Source organism: Loxodonta africana, chromosome X, assembly GCF_030014295.1.
Source record: "Loxodonta africana isolate mLoxAfr1 chromosome X, mLoxAfr1.hap2, whole genome shotgun sequence".
NCBI lineage: Eukaryota > Metazoa > Chordata > Mammalia > Proboscidea > Elephantidae > Loxodonta > Loxodonta africana.
Genome location: NC_087369.1, coordinates 88,129,230 through 88,148,932, shown reverse-complemented (window position 1 = coordinate 88,148,932; position 19,703 = coordinate 88,129,230).

Below are 19,703 nucleotides of genomic sequence, written 5' to 3'. Positions count from 1 at the left end.
TGTTAAGCCATGGCAGACCCCAAATTTAGAAATTCCACTTTAGATGCAACACAGAACTTGTTCATTTCCTAAAGTATGCTTCACAGAAGGAAATGGACAATTGGATTTAAAAAGGTGTGTTAAAAATAATCAAAACTCAGAGAAATTTGAATGCTAGGTTTATTCTGGGCTGTTATTCTATGTGCATATAGGGAGGCCATTTTGATTACAGAAAAAGCAAATGGCCCAAAGTAAGTCAGTTACAATGAGGCTTATTATAAAGGGAAGAGCAGGGAAAGATTAGATGACCAGTCATGGCTTATAAAGAAAAGATAAGGGAGGAGTGGAACTCAAATCCAGGAGAGATTGCAAAGATCCCCAGCCATGATGATGGAAAAATTGGGCACAAACGGCCCTGTTTAGTACCATATTTGAATTTGACCCCTCATCAACAATGGAGCATTCAGCTCGATGATCATTTTTGGATCCCCAATCTTCTCTGGGTCTCGCTTCTGACACGAGAACTGTTAAATATAATAAAAACTCAAAGAAATTGAAACATAAGGTTTATTCTCAGCAGTTATTCTGTACGCATATAGGGAGGCCATTTTGATTCCAGAAAAAGCAAATGGCTCAAAGTAGTCAGTTACAATGAAGCTTATAAAGGGAAGAGAAGGGAGAAGGTTAGATGATGGCCATGGCCAATCTTAGCACCATTGATTGAACCCTGCTTTCTTAGTTACCTAGTGCAGTGTAACAGAAATACCACAAGTGGATGGCTTTAACAAAGAGAAATTTATTCTCTCACAGTCTAGGAGGCTGGAAGTCCGAATTCAGGGTTCCAGCTCCAGGGGAAGGCTTTTCCTTTCTGTTGACTCTGGGGGAAGCTCCTTGTCATCAAATTTCCCCCAGACTAGGAGTTTCTCAGCTCAGGGACCCTGGGTCCAATGGACACACTCTTCTCCTGATACTTCTTTTTTGGAGGTATGAGGTCCTCTTGTCTCTCTACTTGCATCTCTCTTTTATATCTAAAAAGAGATTGGCTCAAGACACAACCCAATCTTGTAGATTGAGTTCTGCCTCATTAACATAACATAATTCCATCTCATCAATGTCATAGAGATAGGATTTACAACTCATAGGAAAATCACATCAGATGACAAAATGGTGGACAATTGCATAATACTGGGAATAATGGCCCAAACAAATTGATACACATATTTTTGGTGGACACAATTCAATCTATGATACCTGCCCTCCCCCTTTTACTGAGATGAACTGATATCAGCTCACCTGTAGCCATGCCTTTTGAAATTCAAATTGAGTAAGCCTGGCTTCCAACAGGAAAGAAAATATTAGCAACTTTGGGTGAAAGAAAAGCCACTGGCAGGATTGATTTTTGTTGAGGATTTCTTTAAAGTGAGTATTTGGCAATGACAATGGGTTTGGTTTTTTGGATTTATTGTCCAGGAATTGGCAAATGCTTTCAGCCTCTGATAAGCTCCTTATCAAAGCAAGATATCCACTATCAATTTCTCTCTTTGAAGGGTGATAAATGAAATTCTACTGAGCTATGAGAATTACCAAAAAAAAAGGACATCATACATGAAGAAAGCAAGAGGGGATTAAAAAGACAGGAAAGAAAGAAAAGACCAAAATGGATGTCAGAAGGGACTCTGAAACTTGCTCTTGAACATTGAGTAGCTAAGGTGAAAGGAAGAAATGATAAAATAAAAAAAGCTGAACAGAAGATTTCAAAGGGTGGCTGGAGAAGACAAAATAAAGTATTATAATGACATGTGCAAAGAGCTGGAGATAGAAAACCAAAGAGAATCACACACTCAGCATTTCTCAAGCTGAAAGAACTAAAGAAAAATTTAAGCCTCGAGTTGCAATATTGAAGGATTCTACAGGAAAAATATTAAATGATGCTGGAAGCTTCAAAAGAAGATGGAAGGAATACACAGAGTCATTATATCAAAAAGTATTGGTGGACGTTCAACCATTTCAAGAGGTAGCATATGAGCAGGAACCCATGGTATTGAAGGAAGAAGTCCAAGCTGCACTGAAGGCGTTAGCAAAAAACAAGGCTCCAGGAATTGATGGAATACCAGTTGAGATGTTACAACAAATGGATGCAATGCTGGAATTGCTCATTCTTCTATGCAAAGAAGTTTGGAAGACAGCTACCTGGCCAACTAATTGGAAGAAATCCATATTTATGCCTATTCCCAAGAAAGGTGATCCAACCGAGTGCAGAAATTATAGAACAATATCATTAATATCACATGCAAGCAAAATTTTGCTGAAGATCATTCAAAAGTGGCTGCAAGCAGTATATCGACAGGCAACTGCCAGAAATTCAGGCTGGATTCAGAAAAGGATGTGGAACCAGGGATATCGTTGCTGATGTCAGATGGATCCTGGCTGAAAGCTGAGAATAACAGAAGGATGTTTATCTGCGTTTTATAGACTCTGCAAAGGCATTCCACTGTGTGGATCATAACAAACTATGGATAACATTGTGAAGAATAGGAATTCCAGAACACTTAACTGTGCACATGAGTAAGCTGTCCATAGATCAAGAGATGGTTGATCGGACAGAACAAGGGGATACTGGTTGGTTCAAAGTCAGGAAAGTTGTGCATCAGGGTTGTATCCTTTCACCATACCTATTCAATCTGTATGCTGAGCAGATAATCTGAGAAGTTGGACTATATGAAGAAGAACCAGCCATCAGGATTGGAGGAAGACTCATTAACAACCTGCGATATGCAGATGACACAACCTTCCTTGCTGAAAGTGAAGAGGACTTCAAGTACTTACTGACGAAAATCAAAGACCACAGCCTTCAGTATGGATTACGCCTCAGCATAAAACAAAAGTCTTCATAACTGGGCCAACAAGCAACATCACGATTAACAGAGAAAAGATTGAGGTTGTCAAGGATTTCATTTTGCTTGGACCCACAATCAACACCCATGGAAGCAGTAGTCGAGAAATGAAAAGATGCATTGCATTGGGCAAATCTGCTGCAAAAGATCTCTTTGCAGTATTGAAAAGCAAAAATGTCACCTTGAAGACTAAGGTGCGCCTTACCCAAGCCATGGTGTTTTCAATTGCCTCACGTGCATGTGAAAGCTGGATGATGAATAAGGAAGACCGAAGAAGAAACGATGCCTTTGAATTGTGGTTTTGGCGAAGAATGTTGATTATACCATGGACTGTCAAAAGAAAGAACAAATCTGTCTTGGAAGAAGTACTACCAGAATGCTCCTTAGAAACAAGGATGGCGAGATGATGTCTCACATACTTTGGACATGTTATCAGGAGGGATCAGTCCCAGGAGAAGGACATCATGCTTGGTAAAGTAGAGGGTCAGCAAAAGAGAGGAAGACCTTCAACGAGATGGATTGATGCAGTGGCTGCAACGATGGGCTTAAGCATAACAACGATTGTGAGGATGTTGCAGGACTGGGCAGTGTTTCCTTCTGTTGTACATAGGGTCTCTATGAGTTGGAACCTACTCCATGGCACCTAACAACAACAATGGGAATTACCTAACAAAATAATTACTGCACTGAGTACCAATGGGAATCAACTTGACAGCAACAGGCATACTGTGTTTGCTTGGTTAAGTGTTGTGTCTTTATGAAAATCATGACTAAGAAGAATTTTAAAGGCGCTGGACTCTGACTATGTCTACCAGAGAATGAAGCTATTCAAAGTTATTTAAAAGATGTAGTATTTGTCAAAAGAATTCTTTACATGGTTCGTCCAAGGTAATTACAGGAACCTTTCCCGTACCAATTCTACAAGGAACCTGGTGACAGTCTACTTTCATAGAATTAATACCTGTTGAAGGCGATGTTACTGGGTGGAAACTTCAGGTTCTTACTCGGCATCACTCGTATTGGTCAATAAATGAGAGACCGAGGTGGGAGAACAAAAAGGCATCTTTGTTTCATTGTACAAAGAAATGGAGTCAGTCAGTGCTTACTGCTGCCAAGGCTGCTTGCCAAGGGTGGGTAGGCAGGTTACTTTTAAAAGGGTTTACAAGTAGGGAGTTCACACAAGTTATGTCAGCAACATTCTTAATCATAGTATGCAGGTGTAATGGGGTTTACATATAACCTCCAAGTAAAAGCAGGATTCAAATGCAAAGCTGAGGGGGTGGGGGGAGTCCAGCAAAGGAAACAATTTTGCAATACAACACTGTAGGGGAGGAAGCCAGGTAAAGAATACAGCACTGTGAGGGTTCTGTCTCAGTAAGAAATTTTTATCTACTTATTGTGTGTATGATGCCTGAGTGACGTAAAGTCTTACTTAGACAATGGCTTAAAGTATCTCTTAAAATACATTAATTCCACTTTTTTTTAAATTAATTTTTATTAAGCTTCAAGTGAACATTTACCATTCCAATCAGTCTGTCACATGTAGGTTTACACACATCTTACTCCCTTCTCCGACTTGCTCTTCCCCTATTGAGTCAGCCCTTTCAGTCTCTCGTTTTGTGCCAATTTTGCCGTCTTCCCTCTCTCTCTATCTTCCCATCCCCCCTCCAGTCAAGAGTTGCCAACACACTCTCCAGTGTCCACCTGATTTAATTAGCTCACTCTTCATCAGCATCTCTCTCCCCCCCACTGACCAGTCCTTTTCATGCCTGATGATTTGTCTTCGGGGATGGTTCCTGTCCTGTGCCATCAGAAGTTCTGGGGAGCATTGTCTCTGGGATTCCTCTAGTCGCAGTCATACCATTAGGTATGGTCTTTTTATGAGAATTTGGGGTCTGTATCCCATTGGTCTCCTGCTCCCTGAGGAGTTGTCTGTTGTGCTCCCTGACAGGGCAGACATCGATTGTGGCCGGGCACCAACTAGTTCTTCTGGTCTCGGGATAATGTAGGTCTCTGGTTCATGTGGCCCTTTCTGTCTCTTGGGTTCTTAGTTGTCGTGTGACCTTGGTGTTCTTCCTTTGCCTTTGCTCCAGGTGGGTTGAGACCAATTGATGTATCTTAGATGGCCCCTTGTTGGCATTTAGGACCCCAGGCGCCACAATTCAAAGTGAGATGCAGAATGTTTTCATAATAGAATTATTTTGCCAATTGACTTAGAAGTCCCCTCAAACCAAGTTCCCCAGACGCCAGCCCCTGCTCAGCTGACCTTTGAAGCTTTCATTTTATCCCGGAAACCTCTTTGCTTTTAGTCCAATCCAATTAGGCTGACCTTCCTTGTATTGAGTGTTGTCTTTCCCTTCACCCAAAGCAGTTCTTATCTACTGATTGATCAATAAAAAGCCCTCTCCCTCCCTCCCTCCCTCCCCACTTCGTAACCACAAAAGTATGTGTTCTTCTCCGTTTTTTCTATTTCTCAAGATCTTATAATAGTGGTCTTATACAATATTTGTCCTTTTGCCTCTGACTAATTTCGCTCAGCATAATGCCTTCCAGATTCCTCCATGTTATGAAATGTTTCACAGATTCGTCACTGTTCTTTATCGATGCGTAGTATTCCATTGTGTGAATATACCACAATTTTTTTACCCATTCATCCGTTGATGGACACCTTGGTTGCTTCCAGCTTTTTGCTATTGTAAACAGAGCTGCAATAAACATGGGTGTGCATATATCTGTTTGTGTGAAGGCTCTTGTATCTCTAGGGTATATTCCGAGGAGTGGGATTTCTGGGTTGTATGGTAGTTCTATTTCTAACTGTTTAAGATAACACCAGATGGATTTCCAAAGTGGTTGTACCATTTTACAATCCCACCAGCAGTGTATGAGAGTTCCAATCTCTCCGCAGCCTCTCCAACATTTATTATTTTGTGTTTTTTGGATTGATGCCAGTCTAGTTGTTGTGAGTTGGAATCTCATCATAGTTTTAATTTGCATTTCTCTAATGGCTAATGATCGGGAGCATTTTCTCATGTATCTGTTGGCTGCCTGAATATCTTCTTTAGTGAAATGTGTGTTCATATCCTTTGCCCACTTCTTGATTGGGTTGTTTGTCTTTTTGTGGTTGAGTTTTGACAGAATCATGTAGATTTCAGAGATCAGGCGCTGGTCTGAGATGTCATAGCTGAATATTCTTTCCCAGTCTGTAGGTAGTCTTTTTACTCTTTTGGTGAAGTCTTTAGATGAGCATAGGTGTTTGATTTTTAGGAGCTCCCAGTTATCTGGTTTCTCTTCATCATTTTTGGTAATGTTTTGTATTCTGTTTATGCCTTGTATTAGGGCTCCTAAGGTTGTCCCTATTTTTTCTTCCATGATCTTTATCGTTTTAGTCTTTATGTTTAGGTCTTTGATACACTTGGAGTTAGTTTTTGTGCATGGTGTGAGGTATGGGTCCTGTTTCATTCTTTTGCAAATGGATATCCAGTTATGCCAGCACCATTTGTTAAAAAGACTATCATTTCCCCAATTGACTGACACTGGTCCTTTGTCAAATATCAGCTGCTCATACGTGGATGGATTTCTATCTGGGTTCTCAATTCTGTTCCATTGGTCTATGTGCCTGTTGTTGTACCAGTACCAGGCTGTTTTGACTACTGTAGCTGTATAATAGGTTCTGAAATCAGGTAGAGTGAGGCCTCCCACTTTCTTCTTCTTTTTCAGTAATGCTTTGCTTATCCGGGGCTTCTTTCCCTTCCATATGAAATTAGTGATTTGTTTCTCTATCCCCTTAAAATATGATATTGGTATTTGGATTGGAAGTGCGTTATATGTATAGATGGCTTTTGGTAGAATAGACATTTTTACTATGTTAAGTCTTCCTATCCATGAGCAGGGTATGTTTTTCCACTTAAGTATGTCCTTTTGAATTTCTTGTAGCAGAATTTTATAGTTTTCTTTGTATAGGTCTTTTACATCCTTGGTAATATTTATTCCTAAGTATTTTATCTTCTTGGGGGCTACTGTGAATGGTATTGATTTGGTTATTTCCTCTTTGGTGTTCTTTTTGTTGATGTAGAGGAATCCAAGTGATTTTTGTATGTTTATTTTATAACCTGAGACTCTTCCAAACTCTTCTATTAGTTTCAGTAGTTTTCTGGAGGATTCCTTAGGGTTTTCCATGGATACGATCATGTCATCTGCAAATAGTGATAGCTTTAGTTCCTCCTTGCCAATCTGGATACCCTTTATTTCTTTGTCTAGCCTAATTGCCCTGGCTAAGACTTCAAGTACGATGTTGAATAAAAGCGGTGATAAAGGGCATCCTTGTCTGGTTCCCGTTCTCAAGGTAAATGCTTTCAGGTTCTCTCCATTTAGAGTGATATTGGCTGTTGGCTTTGCATAGATGCCCTTTATTATGTTGAGGAATTTTCCTTCAATTCCTATTTTGGTAAGAGTTTTTACCATAAATGGGTGTTGAACTTTGTCAAATGCCTTTTCTGCATCTATTGATAAGATCATGTGGTTTTTATCTTTTGTTTTATTTACGTGATGGATTACATTAATGGTTTTTCTGATATTAAACCAGCCTTGCATACCTGGTATAAATCCCACTTGATCAGGGTGAATTATTTTTTTGATGTGTTGTTGGATTCTATTGGCTAGAATTTTGTTGAGGATTTTTGCATCTATGTTCATGAGGGATATAGGTCTAAAATTTTCTTTTTTTGTCATGTCTTATCTGGTTTTGGTATCAGGGAGATGGTAGCTTCATAGAATGAGTTGGGTAGTATTCCATCTTTTTCTATGCTTTGAAATACCTTCAGTAGTAATGGTGTTAAGTTTTCTCTGAAGGTTTGATAGAACTCTGCAGTGAAGCCGTCTGGGCCAGGACTTTTTTTTGTTGGAAGTTTTTCGATTACTGTTTCAATCTCTTTTTTTGTTATGGGTCTATTTAGTTGTTCTACTTCTGAATGTGTTAGTTTAGGTAGGTAGTGTTTTTCCAAAAATTTATCCATTTCTTCTAGGTTTTCAAATTTGTTAGAGTACAATTTTATGTAGTAATCTGAAATGATTCTTTTAATTTCATTTGGTTCTGTTGTGATGTGGTCCTTCTCGGTTCTTATTCAGGTTATTTGTTTCCTTTCCTGTTTTTCTTTAGTCAGTCTAGCCAATGGTTTATCAATTTTGTTAATTTTTTCATAGAACCAGCTTTTGGCTTTGTTAATTCTTTCAATTGTTTTTCTGTTCTCTAATTCATTTAGTTCAGCTCTAATTTTTATTATTTGTTTTCTTCTGGTGCCTGATGGATTCTTTTGTTGCTCACTTTCTATTTGTTCAAGTTGTAGGGACAGTTCTCTGATTTGGGCTCTTTCTTCTTTTTGTATGTGTGCATTTATCGATATAAATTGGCCTCTGAGCACTGCTTTTGCTGTGTCCCAGAGGTTTTGATAGGAAGTATTTTCATTCTCGTTGCTTTCTAAGAATTTCCTTATTCCCTCCTTAATGTCTTCTATAACCCAGTCTTTTTTCAGGAGGGTATTGTTCATTTTCCAAGTGTTTGATTTCTTTTCCCTAGTTTTTCTGTTATTGATTTCTAGCTTCATTGCCTTGTGGTCTGAGAAGATGCTTTGTAATATTTCGATGTTTTGGATTCTGCAAAGATTTGTTTTATGACCTAATATGTGGTCTATTCTAGAGAATGTTCCATGTGCACTAGAAAAGAAAGTATATTTTGCAGCAGTTGGGTGGAGAGTTCTGTATAAGTCAATGAGGTCAAGTTGGGTGATTGTTGTAAGTAGGTCTTCCGTGTCTCTATTGAGCTTCTTACTGGATGTCCTGTCCTTCTCCAAAAGTCGTGTGTTGAAGTCTCCTACTATAAATGTGGAGGTGTCTATCTCACTTTTCAATTCTGTTAAAATTTGATTTATGTATCTTGCAGCCCTGTCATTGGGTGCGTAAATATTTAATATGGTTATGTCTTCCTGATCAATTGTCCCTTTTATCATTATATAGTGTCCTTCTTTATCCTTTGTGGTGGATTTAAGTCTAAAGTCTATTTTGTCAGAAATTAATATTGCTACTCCTCTTCTTTTTTGCTTATTATTTGCTTGATATATTTTTTTCCATCCTTTGAGTTTTAGTTTGTTTGTGTCTCTAAGTCTAAGGTGTGTCTCTTGTAGGCAGCATATAGATGGCTCGTGTTTCTTTATCTAGTTCGTGACTCTCTGTCTCTTTATTGGTGCACTTAGTCAATTTACATTCAGCGTAATTATAGATAAATAAGTTTTTAGTGCTGTCATTTTGATGCCTTTTCATGTGTGTTGTTGGGCATTTCATTTTTCCACATGCTTTTTTGTGCTGAGACGTTTTTCTTAGTAGCTTGTGAGATCCTCATTTTCATAAAGTTTAACTTTATTTTTGCTGAGTCGTTACATTTTTCTTGGCTTTTTTCTTGAGTTATGGAATTGATATTTCTTTTTGTGGTTACCTTATTATTTACCCCTATTTTTCTAAGTAAAAACCTAACTTGTATCGTTCTATATCACCTTGTATCACTCTCCATCTGGCAGTTCAATGCCTCCTATATTTAGTCCCTCTTTTTGATTATTGTGATCATTTATCTATTGATTTCCATGATTTCCTGTTATGTGTATTATTTTGTTTATTTATTTATTTTTTAGAATTAGTCTTAATTTGTTTGTTTTTGTGCTTTCCCTATTTGAGTTGCGTTGATATCAGGACTTTCTGTTTTGTGACCTTGTATTGTGCTGGTACCTGATATTATTGGTCATCAGGCCAAACAATCTCCTTTAGCATTTCTTGCAGTCTTGGTTTAGTTTTTGCAAATTCTCTAAACTTGTGTTTATCTGTAAATATCTTAATTTCTCCTTCATATTTCAGAGAGAGTTTTGCTGGATATATGATCCTTGGTTGGCAGTTTTTCTCGTTCAGTGCTCTGTATACGTCGTCCCATTCCCTTCTTGCCTGCATGGTTTCTGCTGAGTAGTCTGAACTTATTCTTATTGATTCTCCCTTGAAGGACACCTTTCTTTTCTCCCTGGCTGCTTTTAAAATTTTCTGTTTGTCTTTGGTTTTGGCAAGTTTGATGATAATATGTCTTGGTGTTTTTCTTTTTGGATCAATCTTAAATGGGGTTCGATGAGCATCTTGGATAGATATCCTTTCGTCTTTCATGACGTCAGGGAAGTTTTGTGTCAGGAGTTCTTGAACTATTATCTCTGTGTTTTCTGTCCCCCCTCCCTGTTCTGGGACTCCAATCACTCGTAAGTTATCCTTCTTGATAGAGTCCCACATGATTCTTAGGGTTTCTTCATTTTTTTTAATTCTTTTATCTGATTTTTTTTCAGCTATGTTGGTGTTGATTCCCTGGTCCTCCAGAAGTCCCAGTCTACATTCTAATTGCTCGAGTCTGCTCCTCTGACTTTCTATTGCGTTGTCAAATTCTGTAATTTTATTGTTAATCTTTTGGATTTCTACATGTTGTCTCTCTATGGATTCTTGCAACTTATTAATTTTTCCACTATGTTCTTGAATAATCTTTTTGAGTTCTTCAACAGTTTTATCAGTGTGTTCCTTGGCTTTTTCTGCAGTTATCCTAATTCCATTTGTGATATCTTTAAGCATTCTGTAAATTACTTTTTTATATTCTGTATCTGATAATTCCAGGATTGTATCTTCATTTGGGAAAGATTTTGATTCTTTTGTTTGGGGGATTGGAGAAGCTGTCATGGTCTGTTTCTTTATGTGGTTTGATATGGACTGCTGTCTCCGAGCCATCACTGGGAAACTAGATTTTCCAGGTAATCAGCTATAAAAAAATGCAGTCGAATCCCTATCTGAATTCTCCCTCTGGCTCAGGCTATTCGGATGTTAATGGAGCTGCCTGGGGAGGGTGGGGGAGGGATCAGAGAGCTAGGCGTGTAGCACCACAGAATATAGAGCTGATCCCCGCGTTCACGCTCCGCCCCCGTCCGCAAAAATCCCGGCGGGACGGCTCCCCGGCTGGGACGCTACTCTCCCCGCTCCGAGACCAGTCACTTCCTCCCGGGGACTTCTCCCTCTGGTGCGCCGGGCCGCATGCGTGCACTGAGTGGGCGTTCCCCGCACGAACGTGTGGGCCCCGCCCTGGGGTCGCTTTAGGGAAATATAGTTGATCCCCACACTCGCGCCACGCCCGCTTCCTGCCAAACTCCCGGCAGGATGGCTCCCCGGCTGGGACGCTGCTCTCCCCTCTCCAAGATCAGTCACTGCCTCCCGAGTGCTTATCCCTCTGGCTGCGCCACTACGCCGCCCGCGCCAACCAGCTAGACTCCCTCCCGGGATGGGCTCTGGGGGGGTAGGGCTGGGCCCCTTGTCTGTGCCGTCTGCCCCCCTGGGCTCTGCCCCAGATCGGGCTCCGAAGGTCACCTGCCTGGTACGCTGGCTCCTAGTTCTGAAAACAGTCGCTGTCTGCCCGTATTTGTTCGTTTTCTGTCTCTAAGTCTGTGTTTGTTGTTCAGAGTTCGTAGATTGTTATGTATGTGATCGATTCACTTGTTTTCCTGAGTCTTTGTTGCAAGAGGGATCTGCGGTAGCGTCCACCTAGTCCGCCATCTTGGCCCCCAATTCCCACTTTTAAAATACCAAAACATATTAAACCTGACAGAGGAAATCATTTTGTTTCTACTATTGTCCAGGAAGGAACCCTGGTGGTACAATGGTTAAACACTTGGCTGATAATCGAAAGGTTGAAGATTCAAACCCACCAACTGCTCTGAGGAAGAAAGATGTGGCAATCTGCTTCTGTAAAGATTTACAGCCTTGGAAACCCTATGGGGGCAGTTCTACTCTGTCCTAAAGGGTCCCTATGAGTTGGATTTGACTGGACGGCAAGGAATTTTTTTTTTTTGGGTTTGGTGTCCAGGAATTACGCAAATACTTGTGGGTTCTGTTAAGCTCCTTAGCAGGTAGTTCAAAGAATTGAACTTGAAAAAAAAATTCATTAGCAAAAATTCAACTAACTACCAGGATGAAATGGCCCAGAGCTTTAAAAAAGCTTGTTAAAAATTAGGATGACCCCTGCAAGTAAGCATGGGATCTCTCTCTTTAAACTGTCAAAGAGGAAAATTAATAACAGATATCTTACTTTGTTTTTAAGGTTTTATCACTCACAAAGCCAAATATTCACTGTAAAGAAATTTCTGACCAAAAATTAATCTGGCTAGCGGCTTTTCTTTCACCCATAGTTGCTAATATTTTCTTTCCTGTTGGAAACTTGGTGCCCTGGTGGTGCAATGGTTAAGAGCTACAGCATGCTATGGCTGTTAACAAAAATGTTGGCGGTCCAAATCCACCAGCCGCTCCTTGGAAACCCTATGGAACAGTTCTACTCTGTCCTATGGGATCTCTATGAGTCAGAATAAACTTGAGGGCAATGAGTTTGGTTTTGGTATGGTTGGAAGCCTGGCTTACTTAATTTGAATTTTAAAAGGCATGGGTGAATGTGGGCAGAGGGCCTGATATCAGTTCATCTCAGTAAAAAGGGAAGGGCAGTGTTCAGTCAGTCATGTTAAGATTGGTCAATGGCTGATCTTCTAATCTTCTCCCTTTTCTTCTTTTATAAGCCCCATCGTACCTGACTGACTTTGAGCCATTTGCTTTTTCTGGAATCAAAATGGTCTCCCTATATGCATACAGAGCCTGGTGGTCCAGTGGCTTGGCTTTTGCCTGTTAACCAAAAGGTTGGCAGTTCGAATCCACCAGTAGCTCCTTGGAAGCCCTATGGGGCAGTTCTACTCTGTCCTATAGGGTAGCTATGAATCAGAACCGACTCAATGGCAACGGGTTTGGTTTTTTGGTATATACATACAGAATAACTGCTCAGGATAAATCTTAGGTGTCAATTTCTTTGAGTTTTGATTATTTTCAACAGTTTTGATGTCAGAAACAAGATCCAGAGAAAATTGGGGATCCAAAAATGATCATCAAGCTGAGTGCTCCATTCTTGATGAGGGATCAAATTCAAAAGGGCTGTTTGTGCCCAATTGTCCCATCACCATGGCTGGGGAACTTGGTAAATCTCTCCTGGGTTTGAGTTTCACTCCTTTGTGTTGAACTCTCTGGGTTTATACATGAGTAGTTTTGGACGCCCTTTCCATGGTGAGTTACTCTTTTCCTCTGTTTGGGAAAATGGGTTCCCATCTGCTCTGTCCTTTTCTTTCCACTTAGGGGAATTTCTGTTTGGTGCTTGGGGTTTCTCAGTGATTTCCATTTACATTATCTGAATACTTTCCTGGGACTGGATTCAAGGGATATTGAACTAAGCTCAATAAAAGAGATGTCAGATTTGATCTGAGGGAGACCTCAGATAATTTTATTTGAATACTTGCCCCATACTGAGTTCAAGGGATTTGAAATTAAGTTTGGGAAAAGTAATAGGATTTGATTCGATGGAGGCCTCTGAATTTTTTCTGAATACTTGCCCTGGACTGGATGCAAGGGAAATTGAACTGAGTTTGAGGGAGGCCTCGAGAAACTTTAGGATGGCAACTTGACCGAAACAGCTTGGAATTGTGATAGCTGCTTTTGTGTGTGTATGTGTTGCCTTGTTTGGTGTTGTGCAGTTTTAAGAGTGTTATGCTGTTACTGATCGCCATATAAAGGAAAATCATAAGGTAGAAACAGGCATAGATCCTATAAGCCTGTTGTTGGAGCTGGCTGCACAAACTGGTGAATGTGTGCTTCTCACCAAAAATCGTGTCCATTTTTGTGAAGTGTCACCTATAAAACTGGATGAAACTTTGTTTTGAGGACTTCACTTTTGGTCTAGAGAGAGTGTTCTGTCTGTTTTTTTTTTCTACACACCATCATGAGGTCAGTCTAAGACTCAGCTTCAAGAAAATCTACTTCTTGTGCCTGTCCTATGGTTTGGGCTTTCAGTAGCTATCCTGAGAAACTTTGATGTAAATTGGTTCATTTGAAAAGCACACTGAAAGAAGAATGGATTTTTTATTTTGATTGTAATAATAAGGCCTCAAAAAGATAAAATTATTCTATTTACTTCTCTAAAACATTCTTTAAAGTACACAGAAGATGTTGTAAGGTTCTGTCTCATAGTGACCCTATGTACAACAGAATAAAACTGCCTAGTCCTGCACCATCCTCACAATCTTTGCTATATTTGAACCTATTGTTGCAGCCACTTTGTCAATCCATCTCAGTGAGGTTCTTTCTCTTTTTTGCTGAACCCCTACTTTGCCAAGCATGATCCTTCTCCAGGGACTGGTCCCTCCTGATAACATGTCAAAAGTATGTGAGACAAAGTCTTGCTATCCTCACTTTTAAAGAACATTCTGGCTGTACTTCTTCCAAGATGGATATGTTCATTCTTCTGGCAGTATTCTTCATCAAACTCATAATTCAATTCTTCTTCAGTCTTCCTTACTCATTGTCTAGCTTTCACATGCATATGAGGCTATTGAAAATAACATGGCTTGGATGAGGTGCACCTTAGTCCTCAAAGTGACATCTTGACTTTTTAACACTTTAAAGAGGTCTTTTTCAGCAGATTTGCCCAATGCAATGTGCCATTTGATTTCTTGACTGCTGCTCCCATGGGTGTTGGTTGTGGATCCAAGTAAAATGAAATCTTCGACAACTTCAATCTTTTCTCCGTTTATCATTTTGCCACTTATTGGTCCAGTTGTGAGGATTTTTTTTGTCTGTTTTCTTTATATTGAGGTGATACTGAAGGCTGTAGTCTTTGATCTTTATCAATAAGTACTTCAAATCCTCTTCACTTTCAGCAAACAAAGTTGTGTTATCTGCATACTGAAGATTGTTAATGAATGTTCCTCCCATCCTGATACCATGCTCTTCTTCATATTGTCCAGCATCTTGGATTATTTGTTCAACCCACCCATGCAGATTGAATAAGTATGGTGAAGAATACAATCCTGACACACACCTTTCCTGATTTTAAACCGTGCAGCATCCCCTTGCTCTGTTTGAGTGACTGCCTCTCGGTCTATGTACAGGTTCTGCATGAGCACAATTAAGTGTTCTGGAATTTGCAGATGGTAGTGTGATGGGGTTTGTTTTTTTTTGTTTTGTTTTTGTTTTTTAGTGTTATGGGAATGGAATATTTTTCCTACCTCTGGATGGTATTATTAAATTAGATGATAATATTCCTTTAAAGAGCTTTATTCTGTTGGGTTAAAGATAAATGACAAAAAAAAAAAAAAACCAAACCCATTGTCGTTGAGTTGATTCTGACTCATAGCGACCCTATAGGATGGAATAGAACTGCCCCATAGGGTTTCCAAGGAGTGCCTAGTGGATTCGAACTGCTGACCTTTTGGTTAGCAGCCAAACTCTTAGCCACTATGCCACCAGGGTTTCCAAATGATAAATAAGCACCTACTAATTTAGTAGATTTAATATTCCCAGGAATTAATGCAAGCGAATTTGTTCTGACAAAGGTTCTTTTTTTTTTTTTTTACATTGAGTTAAAAGTAGTTTCATTCTGTATGAAAAAAAAAGGAAAAAAAAGAAACAGGTTCTTGGAAATAGCCTGAGCAATTAAGGTATTTTGTCTTTCAAAAATACCTAGGTTAAATTAAAACTATGTAAATGAATTGAGATTGCCTAATTCATCTTGGCGGGAAGGAGCCTCAGGAAGGGAAGGGGTAGGATTAAGCCTTCTAGGCTCCCACTATCTGAGGCCTGAAGCTTGCCCATATAGCACCATGGGAGCTTTTGAAGGACTCCTTCCAAGGGGTGAAGATCTTTAAAGATTAAATAAAGGATAAGATTGGTGGACAATGAGGAGGGTTCAAAAAAGAAAAAAGCTCTCTTAACCAAAAGATAAAAATCATAATGAGAAACACTTGAAATTTCCTGGGGAAATGCTTCCACCACTAGCCAGAGAGTTAGGGTTATATCTATATCAGTGAATTGGTCCAGTTGAGCAGATATTGTGACTTTTAAAAATTAAGTTGCTAAATCTTAAAAACGGACAAAGTAAAATCTTGAATGAAAATTTAAAATATTTAAACTAACTTTATTTCAGGAGTAATTATGTTTCATGGCATACATGCTTAAAAATAATTTCAAGATCTTGAAGGTGTTGGAGTAGTCAGATGTTTCCGGTGAACCCTCTTACAACAAAGATCTGAAAAAACAAGTGAAATGATTACATTTATGACAAGCTAGAAGCCCTGAACATCAAAGGCAAAGTTAGAAAACAGACTGAGCGACAGGGAGAAGGAGAGACAGTTCAGAAGCGGAGAGGAGTTACTGGACCTGAATCACTGGGAACCTTCAGGCTGCGGTGGGCTGGTGGTAGTGTTCGGCTACAGTTTCTTCAGGGAGAGACAGCCAGCCACACAGCCTACTCACACCTCCAGAACCAGAGAAGAACGGTGCTCTCAGCAAAAGCTAAGTCATTGGGTATATTTTACTGCACCCTCAGACCTCAATCCAGCTTCAGTGGCTGTCGATTTCCCTGGGCCTGAGAAATCCCTGCTGTGCACTCTGAGCCATTCTCCTGGCTTTGGAGAAAGAAGAAATTCACAATTTGGTAAAAGATAATCTGCCAGCTCCACTAACTGGGGAGCTCAGGACAGAAGCAGCTCCTGTCCAGGCATAAATGTTCCATGGAGTTTGAACACCTTTGCCCCCTGCATGGACCTGTGTGGCCTATTTCACAAGAACAGGCCCTTGTTGGCAGACTGCAACTGTTTCAGCTCTGTGGTGGAGAGGTGGGTGTTTGATGTTTGACACTGCTTTGCCTATTAAACAGGGTCCTCACCTACCCACATCAGGGTCCTAAAGGCTGGTGGCTCCACTCAGGTCACCCAGCGACCTGTGATGCGGTCCAAGGATAACTGGTACCTCTCAGTCCTTGCAACCAAAAGCATTGGGTGCCCAAGGTCCATCTGCAGAACCCACCCACCTGTGTGTCCTAGGGAACAAGGACACACTTTCCTCACAGACATTCAGGGGATGGTTGTCAACCCCCTGCCTTGTTCAGAGCATGATCCCCTGCTGCAACCAGATACCAGTACTTACACCAATCACCTCTGCCCCTCTAAGACTGTAGGACAAAGCCTGTACCACACACTTGATGACCAACTACCTGGACACCTGAGCTGAATCTGTACAAGAAAAGTGAATGGACTTCTAGGCTCATATATCTGAAAACAGCTCTAGCCATCTGGTGATAGGATGTTAGAGCTTCAAAGGCAAAAACAATCAAGCTATCCCACTCAAGCAACCTATTTGGACATACCAAAACAAAACAAAGCAAGAAGCTAGAATACAGTAAGCAAACAAAATAAACTAATACATTAACTTATAGATGGCTCAGAGACAACAGTCAATATCAAATCACATAAAGAAGAAGACCATGATCATTTCAACAAGCTCTCAAAACAAAGAATCAAGGGATCTTCTGGATGAAGGTTCATTTCTGGAATTACTGGCTACAGAATACAAAAGATTAATATACAGAACTCTTCAAGACATCAGGACCAAGATCAGGAAGGAGATCAGGCAATACACAGAAGAAGCCGAGGAACACACAGATAAAGCAGTTGAAGAAATTAAAAAGGTTATTCAAGAAAATAATGAAAAATTTAATAAGCTGCAAGAAACCATAGAAAGCCAGCAATCAGAAATTCAGAAGACTAATAATAAAATTATGGAATTAGACGACGCAGTAGAAAGTCAGAGGAGCAGAACTGAGCAAGAGGACTGCAGAATGGGTGAGACTGAAGATAAAACACTTGGCACCAACATATTTGAAGAAAAATCAGATAAAAGAATTAAAAAAAATGAAGAAACCCTAAGAATCACGTGGGACTCTATCAACAGAAATAACATATGAGTGATAGGAGTACCAGAACAGGGGGATAACAGAAAATACAGAAAGAATTGCTGAAGGTTTGTTGGCAGAAAACTTCCCTGATGTCGTGAACGATGAAAGGATATCTATCCAAGATGCTCATTGAACTCCACATAAGGTAGACCTTAAAAGAAAGCCACCAAGACATATTATAATCAAACTTGCCAAAACCAAAGATAAAGACAGAAATTTTAGAGTGGCTGGGGTAAATGAAAAGTCACCAACAAAGAAAACCAAAAAAAACCAACAAAAGGGAGTGGTTTTTTAGGGGTAAATGAAAAGTCACCAACAAAGGGGAGTCAATAAGAATAAGCTTGGACTACTTGGCAGAAACTGCGGAGGCAAGAAGCAGTGGGATGACTTATATAAAGAATTGAAGGAAAAAAATTGACTGCCAAGAATCATATATCCAGCAAAACTGTCTCTCAAATATGAAGGTGAAATTTGGACATTTCCAGATAAACAGAAGTTTAGGGAATTCATAAAAAGCTAACCAAAACTACAAGAAATACTAAAAGGCATTCTCTGGTTGGAAAATCAATAATATCAGATATCAACCCAAGACTAGAACACTACAAAGATCAATCGGATGTCAACCCAGAGAGGGGAATCACAAAAATAAATCAAGATGAAAAAAGTTCAAAACAGGGAAACAACGATGTCATTATGTAAAAGAAGGCAACATTAAAAAACAATGAAGAGGGACTAAGAAATGTCGTCATAGATCTTTCACATGGAGAGGAAGACAAGATGATAAAAAGAAGTAGAAGTTAGGTTTAAATATAGAAAAAATAGGGGTAAATATTAAGGTAACCGCAAAGGAGAATAACAATCCTACTCATCAAAATAAAATACAAGAAACAAAACAAAACAAAAAAACCAGAGACTTAGCAGAAACAAAATCAACTACAACAAATAAGAGGAATAGACAATATATAAACTACTCAGGACAAAGAGTTAAGTGGGAAGAAGAAACTGTCAACAACACACAAAAAAAGACATCAAAATAACAGCACTAAATTCATAAAAAAAAATTCATACCTATCTATTATTACGCTGAATGTAAATGGACAAAATGCACCAATAAAGAGACAGAGAGTGACAGAATGGATAAAAAAAACACGATCCGTCTATATGCTGCCTATAAGAGACACACCTTAGACTTAGAGACAAAAACAAACTAAAACTCAAAGGATGGAAAAAAATATTTCAAGCAAACAACAATCAAAAAAGAGCAGGAGTGGCAATATTAGTTTCTGACAAAATAGACTTTAAAGTTAAATCCACCACAAAGGATAAGGAAGGACACTATATAATGATTAAAGGGACAATATACCAGGAGGATATAACCTTATTAAATATTTATGCACCCAATGACAGGGCTGCAAGATACATAAAACAAACTCTATCAGCATTGAAAAGTGAGATAGACAGCTCCGTAATAATAGTAGGAGACTTCAACACACCACTTTCGGTGAAGGACAGGACATCCAGAAAGAAGCTCAATAAAGACACGGAAGATCTAAATGCCACAATCAACCAACTTGACCTCACAGACATGTACAGAACACTCCACCCAACAGCAGCCAAGTATACTTTCTTTTCTAATGCACATGGAAAATTCTCTAGAATAAAGCACATATTAGGTCATAAAACAAGCCTTAGCAGAATCCAAAACATTGAAATATTACAGAGCATCTTCTCTGACCATAAGGCCATAAAAGTAGAAATCAATAACAAATAAAACAGGAAAAAGAAATCAAACACTTGGAAACTGAACAATACCCTGCTCAAAAAAGACTGGGTTATAGAAGACATCAAGGATGGAATAAAGAAATTCATAGAATCCAATGAGAATGAAAACACTTCCTATCAGAATCTTTGGGACACAGCAAAAGCAGTGCTCAGAGGTCAATTTATATCAATAA